The 18,568-nt window shown below is 40.1% G+C and overlaps 1 protein-coding gene across 5 annotated transcripts in view; it reads right to left on the bottom strand.

Annotated features, from left to right (window-relative positions):
• Pkig (cAMP-dependent protein kinase inhibitor gamma) overlaps positions 1-18,568 on the bottom strand; it is an 89,069-nt gene that overhangs the window by 52,650 nt on the left and 17,851 nt on the right. Inside the window, exon 1 of one of the 5 annotated variants that reach the window (XM_077799780.1) lies at positions 158-307. The exons of the other annotated variants lie outside the window; for them this stretch is intronic. The gene's annotated coding sequence lies outside the window, so the exon portion shown is untranslated. Of the gene's footprint in view, positions 1-157; positions 308-18,568 lie in introns of those variants that run through there. 5 annotated transcript variants of the gene reach the window in all.

Genomic DNA, 18,568 nt, shown 5'->3' with positions numbered 1-18,568 from the left:
AGTCTTCAGGGCCGGCCCAGAGGTGTGCTGTCGCTGCCCCCACACGTGCCTGACTTGGGAAGGTGCACAAGCAGCACACACTGGACAAAGACCTCCAAGGGAGTGGACGGGAAGCCCTTGAAGCTGCATCTAAAAATGGGAGGAAATGAGCTCTGACCTCTGCTCAGGTACCTCAGCCCTGAGGCAAGCTTCTTGATGGCAGGAATGACCAAGACAGGCATGAGGACCAAGGAAGGGAAAGGAGCAAAGTAGATCCTGCAAGAAGAAAAGAAAAAGAAAACAGAAAGAAGAAAAAGTTATGAATTTTAGAAAAGCAAGATGCAGATGGTAGAGAGCGTGAGACAGGATTCTGTAAGCAGGAAATTCCCTGAGCAGCCTCTGAGCTCCTGAGCCAGAAGAACTCTCCTTCTGAAAGCTCTGATGAGACAATCACAGAACTGGAGAAACCCCAGAATTTTCTTTTCATTTCCTGCTACTAAGTGTATTGCTCCTATATACCCAGTGGATTTCAGTACCACGAAATAAAACTTGGAAAACAAGGCTATCAGTCCATGAAAAAAAATAAAGGTAACTTGGAGCTAAATGTTACCAATACTGTGATTTACAACAGAGATCATTTACTGAAAAACTGCCAAGAGGCTACTGTGTCCACAGATGAAAACCCAGAGCCAGGAAAAACTCCAAGCCTGAAGCAGGGATGTCTGTTTAAAGAATCAGACTGGCAAAAGATAAAAGGGACCCTCCCCTTCCCCTTGCAGAGAACAAAACCTGCTGGCCCAGAGATAAGAAGACCCCACAGATACTTAAGTCAAAATCTTAAAAAGTCCCCAAAAGGAAAGCAAAAAGAAAAGATGATACACTTGAAGATAAATTTAACTGCACAAATAAGAAACAGCAGGGGCAGCTGGATCACTCCACTTAGGAGAAGCTACCAGAACATTCATTAATAGCGGCTTCAAAGAAGGAAATCAGATGGGACAGTAACTTCTTCCTGCACATGCCCTCAGAGGAGAAGCTTGTAGGAGGGGAATAACAACGAGAAGACTTCTGTGTGGGCTGGATATGTTGCCCATGTTCCAAGAAGAGAAGAGGAATAAAGTTCTGCCCGAATTATGGTGCCTACAATTTTTAGTGCCCAACTACAAATTCTATATTTACAAATATTAGCTGGATAATTCCAATTTTGTTGACTCAACTTACAGAGAAGGCTGTGATCTTTCAGTATCCATTAGTTTCTGGCCATATTCCAAGATTATCCACATGCATGGCTAAGAGCTTACTGGATTCCTTCCTTCCTTTCTCTCTTGAATTTATTTATTTATTTATTCATTTGGTACTGGGAATCGAACCCAGTGGCACTGAGCTATATCCCCAGTCCTTTTTATTTTTTGTTTTGAGACAGGGCAAGTTAACAAATACAGGCTTACACCTCACATCAAAAATAGCTGCAGGTGACTCTATCTACAGACTTAAATGCACAAATATGAAACCATGTAAGTACCAGAAAAACACACAGCACACTTTATAACCACACAACGGAGAAAGCCTTTCCAAGTATGAGAGAAAATATTGACAAAGTCAATCACATATAATTAAAAATATTCTGCAAAGCAAAAATCATGATCAGGGAAGTAAAAATCAAAAGTTAACCTGGGGAAAATTGTATTCTGTCTCAACAAATAGCTTACTTCCTTAATCTATAAAGAACTTCTGAGAAATTGATGAAGACCCACAATCAAAAAGCTTGATTCCAAGCCCTCTATGAGTCACCCCAGCTGGCAGCACAGACAACACTGGAACAGAGGAGCCATTCTCATTGTGCCTGGTCCAAATTCCCAACCCACAGAACTCCTGGAATTAAAAATGGCTGTTTTAAGCCACAAAATCTTGGTTTATTCTACTATAGTAAGTAGAATATTGGATATTGCATTGCTAATACATAATTTAGAATTTTTCATACTCATAAGTAAAATGGTGCCTGTGAATTTTTCTTCCTCATAAAGTCACTGCTGAATACTAAAATTTTGCTACCTCTTTTTCTGTTCTCAGGAAGTATGTGTAATATTAATTCTTTCTCTTTTAAATGCCTGGTATAGGGCTGGGGATGTAGCTTTGATAAGAGAACTTGTCTAGCATGTGTAAGACCCTGGATTCAATCTCCATACCACACAAAAAAATCATAATATTAACATAATATGAAAGCAGTATGGAGATTTCTCGGAAAGCTGGGAATGGAACCACCATTTGACCCAGCTATTCCCCTTCTCGGTCTATTCCCTAAAGCCCTAACAAGAGCATGCTACAGGGACACTGCTACATCGATGTTCATAGCAGCTCAATTCACGATAGCAAGACTGTGGAACCAGCCTAGATGCCCTTCAATAGATGAATGGATAAAAAAAATGTGGCATTTATACACTATGGAGTATTACTCTGCATTAAAAAATGACAAAATTATAGAATTTGGAGGGAAATGGATGGCATTAGAGCAGATTATGCTAAGTGAAGCTAGTCAATCTTTAAAAAACAAATACCAAATGACTCCTTTGATATAAGGGGTGTAAACAAGGACAGGGTAGGGACGAAGAGCTTGAGAAGAATATTTACAGTAAACAGGGATGAGAGGTGGGAGGGAAAGGGAGTGAGAAGGGAAATTGCATGGAAATGGAAGGCGATCCTCAGGGTTATACAAAATGTCATATAAGAGGTAAGGAGGGGTAAGTCAAGAGAATACAAATGGAAGACATGATTTACAGTAGAAGGGGTAGAGAGAGAAAAGGGGAGGGGAGGGGAGGGGAGGGGAGGGGAGGGGGGATAGTAGACAATAGGACGGACAGCAGAATACATCAGACACTAGAAAGGCAATATGTCAATCAATGGAAGGGTAACTGATGTGATACAGCAATTTGTATACGGGGTAAAAGCGGGAGTTCATAATCCACTTGAATCAAACCGTGTAATATGATGTATTAAGAACTATGTAATGTTATGAACGACCAATAAAAAAAAAAAAAAAACATAATATAAAATAAAAGCTTGGTATAACTTTCTAATGAAGCCACTTGGTCTAGACTTTTCTTCCCTAAGGGAAGATTTTAACTGCTGATTAAATTTTTGTTAATAATTGTATTACTAACAAATTTATCTATTCACCTAAATTTTCAAAAATTTTGGTTTAAAATCATTCACATTATCTTATTAATCTTATTATTTTGTTAATGACTATGTACTCTTTTTCACTCTGTGTGTGTGTGTGTGTGTGTGTGTGTGTGTGTGTGAGAGAGAGAGAGAGAGAGAGAGAGAGAGAGATAATGGGGATCGAACCCAGGGGTGCCCTTTCACTGAACTACATCCCCAGCTCTTTTTTATTTTTTATTTTGATACAGGGTCTCAATAAATTGTGGAGAATGGCCTCAAACTTCCTCCTGCCTCAGGCTTCCAAATAGATTAGATTACAGGTGTGCACCAGTGCGTCTGGCCTTCTCACCCTTGATATAAGTCATCCATGTTCCTCCTTTTCTTCTTTCCTTTTTTTTGATCAACACCATCAGAGAATTACCATTTTTGTTATTTTTCCAAGAACAAACCATTGGCTTCACCAATATTCTGTATTTTACATTCGTTTTATTTATATTAATACTTCACTAATTACTACTCTTCTTATTACTTTCCCTTTATTTTCTTTAGAAGTATTTTGTTGAGCTTTTTTAGACTTCTTAAGATGAGTGCTTGTTCAGTTCTTAGTCTTCCTTCTTTTCTAATATATGCATTTAACTGAGGCTATACATATTTGAATTTGTGAATTCATGTCTTTCAACTGTTCTGGGAAATCTTGAGCGATCACTCTGCACACATTGCTTCTGTGCCATTCTTTTTTTTTTTAATATTTATTTTTTAGTTTTCGGCGGACACAACATCTTTGTTTGTATGTGGTGCTGAGGATCGAACCCAGGCTGCACGCATGCCAGGCGAGCGCGCTACCGCTTGAGCCACATCCCCAGCCCTTCTGTGCCATTCTTGCTCCTCTCCTCCTATAATTCCATTATACACAGATTAGACCTTCTCACGGGGTCCTCTTACTTCTCTTACCATTGTTTCTGCATTTTACACATTTTAATCTCCTGGTAGTATAATCTAAATAATTTTCTTCTAATCTTATCTTTTGTTTACTATTTCTTTCTTCAGCTATAAAATCTGCTTTTAAACCTTCCACTGTGTTCTCATTCTTAGTTATGTTGTGGTTACTTTTCTAGAATCTGTATTTTTGTCATTTTTAAAATGTCACTTTTGACAGTATCTACTTTTCTTTCAAAATAAAAAATAATCTTAGCTCCCATTTCTTTCTTTCTTGTCTGGCAGTACTGGCGATTGAATCCCTGGACGGTCTCGAATTTGTGATCCTCCTGCCTCAGCCTCCCAGTCACTAGGATTATAGGCATGCACCAACACACCTGGTTTGGCTTCTATTGTTTCTTGAAAATAAATGTAGTTGTTTTATAGTCTAAAATTCCCAAGTCTCATGACTTTAAGAATGCTTTTGTTATGTATTGTTTGTGCTAATTCTTTTCATAGTGTTTTATTTCCTTGTAAACCTTTTTTTTCCTATTTAAAAAAAAAGGAGAAAAAAAAATACTCAGAAGACAAGCACAATGGCCCACATCTGTAATCCCAGCTCAGGAGGCTGAGACAGAGGATCATAAGTTTGAAACCAACTTCAGCAACATAGCAAGACCCTGCTCAAAATAAAAAATTAAATGAGGGCTGTGGATATGGCTCTCACTGGCAGAGGACCTCTGGGTTCAGTATCCAATACAAACAAACAAAGTAAACAAAAAAAAAAAAGACCCTTAGAAGATTATTTTGATGCCCAGGATGTAACCTCTTCCTCCAGAGAGAATTCTCACTTGCTGACTGATAGTACTTTGTGCAAGTTCTATCACTTTCTTTCTGTTTAAGAGAAAAGTGCAGAGTGCTCTGATCACTCTGACCCACCCAACTAAAGATTTCTCCAAGCAGAAAGGCCTGTTCCTAAGCACTGATAAAGACGTTTCAACTTTTAAGAGAAGGATTTGATTAGCTAATTACATTTTTCCATAAAGAAACCAATGTGTTCATCAATACTCAAAGATGTTTCCTATAGATGTTCTATGAGATATAAAAGGTAAATCAATTTCCCATTTCTTTCTTTCTCCTTACTATATCTCTATTTTCCTCAATACTGTATCTCTTCACCATTCTACTACTTATCTCTTCAAAATGTGATGTATTTATTTGAACAGGTCATACCACTCCATGGTACAAAATTCACAAAATTGCTAAATGGTATATGGTAGAATTCTAGTTCCAGTGATGGTGGACTAGGTAGCCTGAGTCAGTCATTATGCTAAAGACAAAGACGTTTTCATAAGAGATTCAAAAAGTTCATAAGATATTGAAGTACTGCCATGCTGACATCTGGAAGAATATAAAAGTCAAGAGAGGTATGCCTAGGTCCCAAAGCCATTTTTGTTCTAAGGCATTTTTCACAAGGGTGTGGTCTAAAATATGCCCAGATGGGGCCAGTTGGGCTTCCAAAGAAAGGACTAAAAGCCAGGCACAATGTGGCTGTAATTCCAGCTACTTAGGAGGCTGAAGCAGTCGGATGGCAAGTTCGAAGTCAGCCTCAGCAACTTAGACTCCATCTCAAAAAAAGGGGGGCTGGGTACTTAGCTCAGTGGTAGATCCTCGTCAGGGACAGCAAGAGGAAAGGTATATTCCCCTAGGTGTGTCTGCAGTGAAGGGAATCAGTGGATGGAGTTTATATGAAAGTAAAGGAATTTTTAAATTTGAAGCCAGGGCCACTTTCTTTCACTGTTTTGAGCAATAACTACAAACAAACCAAACAATCTTCTCTTAATACACTATTACCTAATAAATGTTGAAACTCTACACCCGTTCACTTGGATTAAGGTTTCTACCTGGTGTGACACTTTGTGGCTTTTGTTTAATATCTGGCCATAAAAAAGTTTATATCTTGAGTTAAAGAAAGTTCACTCTATAAATGGGAATGTAAATTAGGCAAACTTTTGAAGAAAAATGGCAACATCCATCACATTTTTTGCAGTACTTAGGGACTGAACCCAGGTTCTACTGAGCTCCATTCTTAGCCCCCATTTTATTTTGAGAAGTAATCTCATTAAATTGCCTAAACTAGCCTTTTTTTTTTTTTAATATTTATTTTTTAGTTCTCAGCGGACACAACATCTTTGTTGGCATGTGGTGCTGAGGATCGAACCCGGGCCGCACGCACGCCAGGCGAGCGCGCCACCGCTTGAGCCACATCCCCAGCCCCTAAACTAGCCTTAAACTTGCAATTCTCATGCCTCAATCTTCTGAGTAGTTGGGATTATAGGCATATACCACTCTGCCTGGCTTCCATCAAATTTTTAAATGTATATACTCTTCGAGCCAGCACAGTCTTCTAGGAATCAGTCCCACAGACATGCTTACAAAAATTCACAGAGACATACATAATTTCTTTCCAACTTTTTTTTTCAATGCTAGAGATCAAACCCAGAGCTTTACATATGCTAGGCAAGCACTCTATCACTGAGCTACATCCTTTAAAATTTTTATTTTCAGAAGCTAGGTTGTGGCTCAGTGGTAGAGTATTTACCTAGCACATGCGAGGTGCTGGGTTCGATCCTCAGCACCACATGAAAATAAATAAATAAAATAAAGGTACTGTGTCCAACTATAACTAAAAAAATATATTTTTTTAAAATTATTTTCAGATGCAATTTTGCTAACTTGCCCAGGCTGGCCTCAAACTTGTGATCTTCCTCCTCTAGCTTCCCAAGTAGCTGGGATCAGTGGCCACTGCATTCAAGAGTGTTTATTCTGGGGGAAAACTGAATACTACAACCTAAATATCTACCAAGAGGTGACTAGTCAATAAATTATGGCATAATTATACAACAGAATACCACCATCATGAAAATTTATCATTTTTCAAGCTTTCCAGACTCTTTTTGAAAGTACTTCTCCCACTGGGCATATCTCAAATGGGATTCTGAATCTTAAGCAATGATGCAAAGACCAAGGGACAGAATTTATTTCTGACAACGTTCTACAGCAATGATGGTTACACACTGGCCTGGCTGCTTCAGCTAAAACTGCTCATGGTTCTCTGAGCCTGCTTTGTTCTCAATGTTTCCCAAGTCCTGCTTCTGTTACTTGAAGCCAAGAGGTTTCTAAATGATACAACAATGAAATCATTTAAAAGAATAAAATGGATCTAAATGAACGTCAGTGGCACAACAGAATGTATAATACGACCACACTTATATTTTAAAGTAACCAATAGTTCTTATGCTTATGTTCAAATATGTATAATTTTTATAGAATAATCTAGGAAATAGTTAGTAATAGTTACTTCTATAAAGTGAGGATGAGGAAATGGGAGAATAAAGTTTACTTACAATATTCTTTATTTTAAAAAAATATTTTTCTTTTTAAAAACAATTTATTTTTAAAAGGGGTCTTACTGTATTGCTCAGTGGTAGAGTGCTTGCTTTGTTTGTATACATGAAGGCTGCAAAACAACAAAAAACTAAGTCTCTTGTAAATGTTAATTCTGGGGTTGGGTTTGTGGCTCAGTGGTGGAGTGCTTACTTAGCAATGTGTAAGGCACTGGGTTCAATTCTCAGCACTGAAAACAAGATGTATTGAAAAAAATTTTTTAAATGTTAATTACTAATGGTACTATCATTTATATATATATATATATATATATATATATATATATATATATATATATATATATTATACTACCATGATAATATACTATTACTACAATGAAATGTATTGCAAAAAGAATCAAGTAATATCTTAAGTAGTCTATTTTCAGAAACACAGTTTATGGGAAGTGGTAGCAAAAAGTATATATTTTTATTCTCCTATATTAGAATATTGTGGTCATTTAAGAAATGGCAGCTTTGCTCCTAATGGCTCATTAGTTTACAGGAGTGACCTTGCAGTTAACTTTGGGAAAACATCCTTCTGCTGTGCAGTGACTCCTTCCTGAGTTCTCCATCTTGGAAAGGTCTTTGGAATCTAAAAGAACACCACATCTCATGTTTGTACCCCATGTGCCATCATAGATCTTTTATATAGTTTTAGGGTAGAGTTTTCCTTTTTGTGTGTGTGATGGTACTAGGAATTGAATCCCAGTGGTGCTCCACCACTGAACTACATCTCTAATCCTTTTTATTTGAGACAAGGTCTCTTTAAATTGTCCAAGTTGATCTTGAACTTGCAATCTTCCTACCTCAGCCTTCTGAGTTAGCTGGGATTACAGGTGTGTACCATCATTCCTGGCTCTTTTAATAGAGCTTCTTTCAAACACATATTATTGGGGAAAGGGTGTGGAATTGATTGGTAAAATAGTATAAAGAAATGAAAAGTGCCAGTCCCTTTCACTAAGTATAGATTACTCTAAATATACTGAGAGTTCCAATAAAATCATTTGACCTTAACAGTGCAAGTGAAGAATCACGGTCTCCTCCTTAATTTTAATGAAGCATTCATCGTGCAAGATATATACAACCCAGCGGTTATTCTGGAACTGCAAACAATTCTGGAAGGCTTAAAGAAGAATGAGATTGCCAAATTGGATACTTTGATTCCACTATTATATAAATAATGAGCATAAAGTAGGGCATATTCCAAAGACTTAGCAAAAAGGAAACCATACCCAGGAGTCTTAAACCACACATCTAGTATGATTTCATACACTAATTATGAAAACTAGTAAAAAACAAACAAGTACCTCTGAAGTCTCTGCTCTGCTATAAATAAAAATGATTTACTTGAAATCCAAATTTAGTACAGGTCTTCATAAACTTAGTATTATTGTTACTTGTTAGTTTTCTGTCACTATAACAAATATCCAAGATAATCAACTGCTGAGAGCCATAGCCAAGTAGGAATGAGGCATGGCATTTTGGGTTGAAAGGTGACCCTGCTCAGGGATTAGGGTGGCTCTGGTTTAGGGCGGATCCTGCTGGGATTAGGGCGTATCCTGCTGCCTCAGGCGCCCGGTTCTGAGAATTGGTGTGCGGAGCCAGGTGGAGGCAGGTGGAGGTGTTCACGGGTGTTCACGGGAAGTGTGGGTAGAGTGTCGGAGGCAGGGTGTTCACGGGAAGCGTGGGTAGAGTGTCGGAGGCAGGGTGTTCACGGGTGTTCACGGGAAGTGTGGGTAGAGTGTCGGTGAGAGTTCGGGAATAAAGAGTTGCTGTTTGAATCTACAAGGCTTTGTGGTGGCTCGGTTATTTTGTGCCCAGACTGCGGCAATCAACTTATAAAACAAAAGGTTTATTTTGGCTCACAGTTATAGTGGTTTTAGTCCATGATCAGTTGACCTGGTTGCTTTGGGCTTGTGGTGGCACATCATGGCAGGAACATGTGACAGAGCAAAACTGCAGGCCAGCAAGCAAAGGAAAGAGAAGGAAGGTCTGGGTTCCCTGGATCCCATTCAAGGGCACACCTGCAATGACCTTAATGGCTCCACCTCTTAATGGTTCCCAAACTTCCCAACAGTGCCAAGTTGGGGGTCAAGCCCTTACCACATGGGCCAAGACCACAACTGTAGGGTGTGGGGTACAGCTCATGCTTCATATGCTTGAGGCCCTGGGTTCAATCCATCAGCACCACCAAAAAGAAAGTCTGGGGGTTGCGGGGCTGGGGATGAAGCTCAGTGGTAGAGTACTTGCCTAGCCTACACAAGGGCCTAGGTCTGATCCCCAGAACCACAGAAGGAAAAAAAAAAATCTAATCCGTAACATTAGCCAAAAGACATTACGATGGCTAGCAATTAAGTTTCAGTGTGACATATGGGAGATAAAGCTAAAAAGGTAAAGTTTCTAAGCTGCAAAACCTGAATTAAAATGTAAAAGACTAGGTATTGTTAAGTTCTTCTGCTATACCCAGAACCTGAAATTCCTGAATTTGAATGTGTACTCCGCTTAGGAGTGACCAATCACCCCTGCCCAACCTGTTCCCGCCAATGAATGTGCTAATCATGTCTCAGAGTTGTTGTTCAATTTTCCCGCGCCTCATGATGATTTGTTCTGATGTATGCAAAGCCCCCCCCTCCCTCCCCAAAAAGTGTACTTAAGCTCTGCTTGACCTCTGCTCGGGGCTCTGGGCTGCTCTCCCTGCTTTATTCTTTTTTTTTTTTTTTAAAGAGAGTGAGAGAGGGAGAGAGAGAGAATTTTAATATTTATTTTTTAGTTATTGGCGGACACAACATCTTTGTTTGTATGTGGTGCTGAGGATCGAACCCGGGCCGCACGCATACCAGGCGAGCGCGCTACCGCTTGAGCCACATCCCCAGCCCTGCTCTCCCTTCTTGAGTGAGCATGGAGCCCCAGCGCGCTGGAATGGATCCCCAATAAATCCCCTTCTGCAACTGCATGAAGCCAGTCTCTTGTGTGGTCTCTCCCTCCGATGCTTAGCCGCACCCTTACAAAGCATTATCAACAGAGATACATAAGCAAAACATATTTTTTTAATGCTTTGGTTATTCACAGTAATAAACTGGCAATAAACTTTATAATTAAAAGTCTCCAATATACCTTCCAACTCTTGCGTTCTATGACTTTATCATGCAACAAGTATTTCCTAGTTAGAAAAAAACATAAGAATAATAACATCTACATGTACTCACACAATGGGTGGGAGTACGAAAATGAAAGAAATATTTTCAGAGTATAAACAGAATATTTTCAGATGAAATCCTCAAGTATCACTGAAGAATTGTGGCTGAGCTTAAATCACATGGGCTTAAACTACTCCATAATTTATCTAAAACCAACAGGATGGTATCTCTGAACTTAAATGCAGAAAGATACAAGGCAGTTTGGATAGTTAGATTTAGTTTGAGGCCAACGTGTACAAAAATATTTATATACTTATATAAAACCTATGGAGCTTGGCAAACTTTGGGAAACAAACATAAATAAATCTGCTGAGAAATGAACTTTTTGTAAATATATTTCAGAGTGTTTTGGCAGGAAACTACTTTTAAACACTATTCTTTAAAGTTCTTTTTTTAAAGGAAGAAAAGAACTGAAAGCTATAGTGAAGGCTATAATTTCAGCTACTCAGAAGGCTAAGACAGGAGTATCTCAAGTTGGAGGCCAGCCTGAACAATTTAGCAAGACCCCGTCTCAAAAATATCAAAGGGCTTGGGGATGTAACTCAGTGGTAGAGCACTTACCTAGCATGTGTGAGACCCTGGATTCAATCCCAGCAAAAAAAAAAAAAAAAAAAAAAATTAGTCCTAGATCTCGCAATACATTTTTACATTTGCTTATTTGTTTTTAAAACAGAAATTAAAATATTTCCTAGTTAAAAACACCAAGAATAATTCTTTTTTTTTTTTTAATACTGGGGATTGAACCCAGAGACACTTAAACACTGAGCCACACCCCCAATTCTTTTTTTAAAATATTTTTAGTTGTAGATGGACACAATATCTTTATTTGTTTATTTTTTTTTTTTATGTGGTGCTAAGGATCAAACCCAGTGCCTCACACATGCTAGGCAAGCGCTCTACCACTAAGCCACAACATCAACCCCCCAATTCTTTTTTATTTTGAAACAAAGTCTCACTAAGTTGCTTAGGGCTTCACTAAGTCGCTAAGGCTAGCTTCAAAGTTGTAATCCTCCTGCCTCCCAAATCACTGGGATTATAGGCATATGCCACGGTGCCCAGTGAAACACTGAGGATAATTCTACCTATAATACCTTTTCTTTCAACCTTTCTTTGAGAATAACAATGTCAATAAAAACATTATGATTTCTGAACCACATCAAAAATCCAGATATTAAAATAGAACACTTAAGTGATACTAAATTTGAGTAAATCCCTAAAACCCCAATTGCAACTCTCTCTATTGCATATACTCCATCCTCTGCCCTGGTTATCTGGGGATTAAATGCAGGGCCTCATGAATGCTAGGCCAGCGTTCTACCACCAAGCTACATGCCCAGTCCTTTTTACATTATTTTAAGGCAGGGTCTCACTAAATTGCCCAAGCTGCCTTCGAATTTTCAATCCTCCTGCCTCAGCACCCCCAATCCCTGTCTGAACTGGGATTGCAGGTATATGTCACCACACCTAGCCTGCAACAATATTTTTAATACCCTATTCATAGAAAAGGAAAAAAGCTGCATGTGATGTAGGTGACAAAAATAAATCAGTGATTCTTGTTCTGTTTCATCAATTAAATTGGAAGAAGTCCTGTTTCTGTAGTTCTCTCACCACCCGCTGTTTGGGAGACTCTAAAATGCAGGCAGCCTGGAAGTCTTCCCATGGAGAGCTTGAGAAACCAGTCTACAGTGCTCTACTAGGTACTCAGGATCCTACAAAGCATTTAGGGGTTTGTCCTGGAAACATCATAGGACACCAAGACCCTGGTGTATTCTTAAGCTGGGTGGCCCTACCCACCAGTGAACCATACCTATTCCAGCCCTGTCCCTCCTAATGCCCCCACTCCCAGTTTGTGGCTAACAATTAGTACTGAATCTGAATCCCTCCCTCCTGTTGCTTCTAGAATCAAGTTAAAAGTCCTTATTCTCACTAGAATGTGATTACATGGATGTGTACATTTGTCATGAGCATTTCATTCAATGTAAAATCTACCTGGGTTAATAAAATTTTGTTTAAATAGTGAGCTGGTCTACAATGCTCTGCATGATCTGGCCCTGCTAGCTTCTCCAATGTATCTTGATCCTGATTTACTCCCCACTGTCCTTTGGTCACACCGGTATTCTTTCAGTTCCTCCAAGAAAAAGCTCTTTCCCCACCTCAAGGTCACCAAAATCAAGGCTTTTTCAGCCTTGAACACTCTTCAGCCAACCCTGCTCAACCCTAACCCCTCTCTCCTAGTTAACCCTACTCACTCCACTAGCCTCAACTTGTGTGCCTTTTCCTCCAGGAAGCCTTCCTTCCTCCCCTCAATCAACTGCAAAAGCACATGCTCGAATGTGCAGACTAAGGCACCTCTACCTACCCTTAGCACTTACAAAAACACACCTTAGCTTATAAGTCCCTGATCACAGGCACCACATTTCTCTTATTGTTGGTATAAAGATGATCTGAAGATACTCATTTAATAAATGACAAATGAAGGCACAGGTATTAGTCATTCTGATCTAATAAGCCTTCCCATTTTGCTGAATCTTGTACACTGTGGGGTTCTGTGTCTGCCACCTCAACTCCACCTGCAAAGGCCTCACAGCCCTGGCTTGGATTCCGCTTGAGTTTCCTATCTCAGAAGAAATCATCAAGGTTCAAGAGTTTTAGGAAACAACAAGTTTCAAAGAGCAAGACAGGTTTACTCTTAACATGTATTCTATAGGCTCCTGTCTGACCTCTCAGCCAACAGAACTGGTGCGGCTGAAAGTTCTATGTGCGATGTTCAGCTCATGGCACTGGTCATACTGGCCACTCTACGGCAGTACCAACTTAAGCCTCTCCTGAGATTAAATCAATGCTGTGACACCTTCAAGCTTTCAACTTTGGAAAGTTAAAAAAAAAAAAAAAAGTAAGCAAGCCAAATGAATTTCCCCTGATTTTTTTCCCTTGCAAGGTTGCTATGAGGCGGTGGGAAGGAAAATGAGAAGATGAGTCAGTGTGAGTCAGTGTGAAGAAAAAAGCTCCGCTTCTGGTAAACACTTTGCTCTTTTGCAGACAGGATTAGGATTACCCGACTCCCGCTCTAAAAATACACAAATAACAGGTGGTATACATTATATAAGTAGTTCCAAAACAGAGTCGGATCACTGACTCTAAAGAAGGGAACAGTTAATCAGCCTTGGGCCAGACCTTCCCCAGAGCCTTCTCTTCTTGGAGCAGCCTCAAAACCAAATAAATGTTTCCTTTAAAACAATTAAGACCCTCAGTGCTCCCACTGCGCTCTCAAGTGACCTGAAGGAATGACTGAGCCTCCTTTCTGTTAACTACCACTTCATGAGCCCTGGTCATGTGACAATAACTCCACAACACACTTCATACAATTCCTCTCTAAACGTCACAAAAATTCTGTAAGATGTGTGTTATTGGGAACATTTCATAGAGAAGGAACCTGGAGCTCACAAGGCTAAGTGATTTTCCAAGGCTGTCTGGTGGTGGTGCCAGCATCTGAACTCTGATCTGATATGGAAATGCTTGTTTCACTCTATTCCAACTGAATTTGGATATACCACATGCAAGGCAGCGTACCCAGAACCACAGGGGATACAAGAAGAGGTCATTCTAATCATCAAGAAAATAAGAAGATAATTAGACGATTTAGGAGAGATCCATCTATTTCCCCCCTTGAACAAGGCATATCACATGGAACTGCCTGGGAAATGATTACTGAAATATATGTGGCAGAGAAACACACAATCAAAAGAAACCCAGGGTAGTCTCGGGTTACATTCACAAGAGACAATGTACTGAGGAGCCTCTGGGGAAAGTTCACGAACAGCTGGCATTAGAGCTAAATTTGACAAATGCATTTTGATAGGCAATAGTGAAAAATAAAGGGATCAGTGGAATACAGGGAGCAGCACAGTTGGGACAAAACTTTCAGTACCCTAGCAAACCAGGGAGAGAAAACAAGTCAATACTGTGAGCCCTGAGTCGGCTTCAAGTCCCTTTACATGAAAGCATAGGAATTATAAAACATTTCCTAGTCAGTTCGGATACATGGAAGCCACATTTAATGGTTATGTGGATCAAGATCTGCCATACAGCAGGTAGTGATTGGGTGTAATGAAATAAATAATGTATATAATCAAATCTAAAACATATGTGGTTGTGTAACAAAAGAAGCATTACAGGTAAGTTCTACCACCTTCATTACCTCAATACAAATCATTATACTAAGGTTTCTGTGAGCATTTCTTCTATTTTAGCCTATAGCTCCTTATTGAGGGGATTTATTAAGTCAATGGCACCCAACAGGTACAGTCTACTAGAGGGTTTTCTGGAAACATGGAGGAAAAGGATAATTGTTGGTTTTGGTACTGGAGATTGAACCCAGGGATGCTTTCCCACTGAGCTACCTCCATAGCCCTTTTTATTTTTTTATTTTGAGGCAGGGTCTAAATTGCTGAGGCTAGTCTCAAACTTGTCATCCTCCTATCTCGGCCTCCCAAATTGCTGGGATTACAAGCTAACACCTGGCTTCAGGAGGGAATTTTTGGTTGTTATGATATTTGATTGCCTCCTCAGTCAAATGGGCACTGAGTAGGTGAGGACCAGGAGGTTGAACATTCAGCAACGTGTAGGGCAGATTTAGGGAAACAAAAATTGTTCCTACCCTGCTTAATTCTCAAATACCAAGAAACTGATATAAGTGATAAATTGAAGCTGCTTAGAGCACAGCCTGGCACAGACAAGGCACTACTGAAGTCATAGCTGCTCTCATCAGATCTCAGTAAATAGTAACTCACACCCCTGCCCCTCTTCCCACTTAGTTATCTGTACAAGTAGAAAGGTTGGAAATTATGGGTCAGGAGGCATTTCACAGTTTCCTTCCAAAAAGATCCTTTCCAGTTGTCCTCCTTTTTTGACTATGCTCCAGCTGGAGAGATCTTAGCTAATACCTCCAACACTAGGTGCATCTTTCTTTTTTCCCCCTCCAATAGCTCATGACCGTCTCTCCCCATCCCACTAGAACACCTCTCCTTCTCCATTGCTCCTCATTCTTTTTTTTTTTTTAAATGATGGTGCAGTTTTTTTTAATATTTATTTATTTTTTCGCGGACACAACATCTTTGTTGTTATGTGGTGCTGAGGATCGAACCCGGGCCGCACGCACACCAGGCAAGCACGCTACCGCTTGAGCCACATCCCCAGCCCCGCTCCTAATTCTTATTCATCCTTCAGGATGCTGGCCGAGCACCAGTTCCTCTGTGAGCTTTGCCAGACTCAGCCATCAGTTGGCTACGCTCTTCTGGAGCCCTTCTCCTGGGAACTTGACCCAGGACTGCCTCCAAGTGTCAATTACTGTCCAATTTGTAGAACTTCTTAAGCAGACTTTAAACTCTGAGGACAAGGGCTGTGGTCTTGTTGTATATTTCCCTAGACTTCTGATGGCCTCTCACAAAAGATAAAGAAATTTTTCTCTGATCTAGGCTGCTGCATATGCTCTCTAAAGAAGTTGCTTGTGTTTTTAATGCTCCCTCAGATAAAATCTGATCCAAAGGCTTTGCCCCCAACACAGTGCTTCAGTCCCAACGAATTCCCAGCTGCATATGCTACATGATCGCCAGAAGCCAGGGCATGCAGAAGGACTGACTGATCCTCATTGTGCTTCTCCCAAACATATCCACAGGTCAGCACATGCTATATCTTCCTTTCCCTCCCAGCAAATCCATCATTCTTCCTAAATTTCCTTTTAGAAGGACTAATGTGATGTGATCTTATGTATGTGTTTTGAAAGTAACAGAACCAGCATCCTTTGCCTGAAATAGTTTCCACATGAAATGTATACAGAGGGCTGAGGGTGTAGCTCAGTGGTAGAGCATTTGCCTAGCATGTGTGAGGCCCTGGGTTCCACACCAGCAACACACACACACACACACACACACACACACACACACACACACACACATATACACGAAGGAAAAGAAAAGCATTGTTCCAGACTGAGATTTTGGCCCCAGCACCAAAGGAGAGTCTCAGAGAGGTCAGCAGGTCCACGTTGTTCACGGCATCCCCATGCTTACAGCCTGCCAATCCTACCCACTGTGCCTAGAACGAGGCCCGCACTCCTCATCAAGGACTGCAAGGCCTAATGCAACGCAAGCATTGACCATGTCTTTAGTCTGAATCATGCCATTTTCCCTCTCATAGTCTGTTCCCTACCTCATGGACCTCTCTGTTCTCTGAAAAGGTCAAATTTAACTACCTTAGGACCTTTGTGCCTCGGGTATTCAGCTGTGGCTCTGAGACTTACCAGTCATGAGACCTGTGAGTGAATCACTTGGAAGCTCAGCTTCCTCACTCATTCATTCATTAAGGAAATATTTATCCAGTACATGCCATGTCCTGCTCTAGACACTGGAGATACATCAATGCCCACCCAGACAAGGTATCCACTCTTCAGCTTACCTTCCACTGGACAAAGAGCAATTGAGCGAATAAATAAGTAGCAAGCTTTGTGAAGAAACATAACAGAGTAACAGACAAGTGAATTAAAGGGGGTAGGGAGCTGCCTTAGAGTGGCCAGAGGCTGCTTTCAAAAGGTGATATTTAAGGGCTGGAGTTGTAGCTCAGTGGTACAGCGTTTGCCTCACATATGTGAGGCCCTGGGTTCTATCCTCAGCACCACAAAAGCAAATAAAAATAAAGATATTGTGTCCATCTACAACTTAAAAAATATTAAAAAAAAAAAAAAAAAAGAAGAAGAAGAAGAAGAAGAAGAAGACAGCAGCAGGTGAAATGCTAGGCAGCGTTCCCAGGCAGACAGAAAGGAGCTCAACTGCCCTGAGGCTCAAGCCAGGGTGGAGGTTCTGGGAGAAGGACTGGGGGCTGGCTGGAAGCTAGTGAGCAAGGAGAGCAACGCAGCCCAGAGACAGGTGGGAGGTGGTCCCACAGGGCTGAGAGAGCCAGGTGAAATTTGGATTTTAATCCACATGCAATGGAAAGCCACTGAAGTGCTTTAAACTGGAATGGCATGATCCAATTGGTTTTTCACACATTATCTTATGGAAAATTTCAAAATCCTGCTTGTGAAAACTGGATTATAGCTTTACAAGATGATATTATTAAGGGAAACTAAGTAAAGGATACCCAGGTTCTTCCAGTATGATTTCTTAAAACTGCATGTGGTCAGTCATGGTAGTGACTCAGCAACTCAGGGTTACTGTTTGAGGCCAGTAACCTCAGCAACTTAGAGACCCTCTCTCAAAATGAAAAATTAAAAGGGCTAGCGATATAGCGTATTGGTAAAAAGTCCGTGGGTTCAGTCCTCTAGTACTAAAATTAAGTTAAACTGAATTAAAAACAATTACCTCAAATAGATTTTTTTCAAACATACATTTTTAAAAAGTCACCCTCACTTCTATGAGAACAGACATATATGCACATAATGACCTGTCTGTATATGTGTCTATATGTAAATCTTAAAAGGAAGGCAACAAAGAGGATCAGGAGGTCAGTGAGGAGGCTGCTACCACTATCTGATATCTGGCCAGTCAGCACAGGATTTGTTTTGCTGCTAAGACAATGTCATCAACTGGACTGAATGTTGATAGGAGAGAGATTAAGGGTAAAATTGAGTTTTTTAGCTTAAAACAACTGGGTAATCATATCTTACCTAACAAAGTTCTTGTGAGAAGTAAATTAACTCATGTATGTCAAACACACAATATAATGCTAAGCACACTGATGCTCAGTATTTGTTTATTTACCTCTTTATTTATTTGAACACTTTCTAAAAACTTTTTTGGCACAGTCTCCCTGTGTTGCTGAGGTTTGCCTTGAACTTGCAATCCTCCTGCTTCACCTCTAGAAACTAAAACTACT

Source organism: Urocitellus parryii, chromosome 6 (assembly GCF_045843805.1).
Source record: "Urocitellus parryii isolate mUroPar1 chromosome 6, mUroPar1.hap1, whole genome shotgun sequence".
Taxonomy (NCBI): domain Eukaryota; kingdom Metazoa; phylum Chordata; class Mammalia; order Rodentia; family Sciuridae; genus Urocitellus; species Urocitellus parryii.
This window is presented reverse-complemented; position numbering and strand designations above follow the sequence as displayed.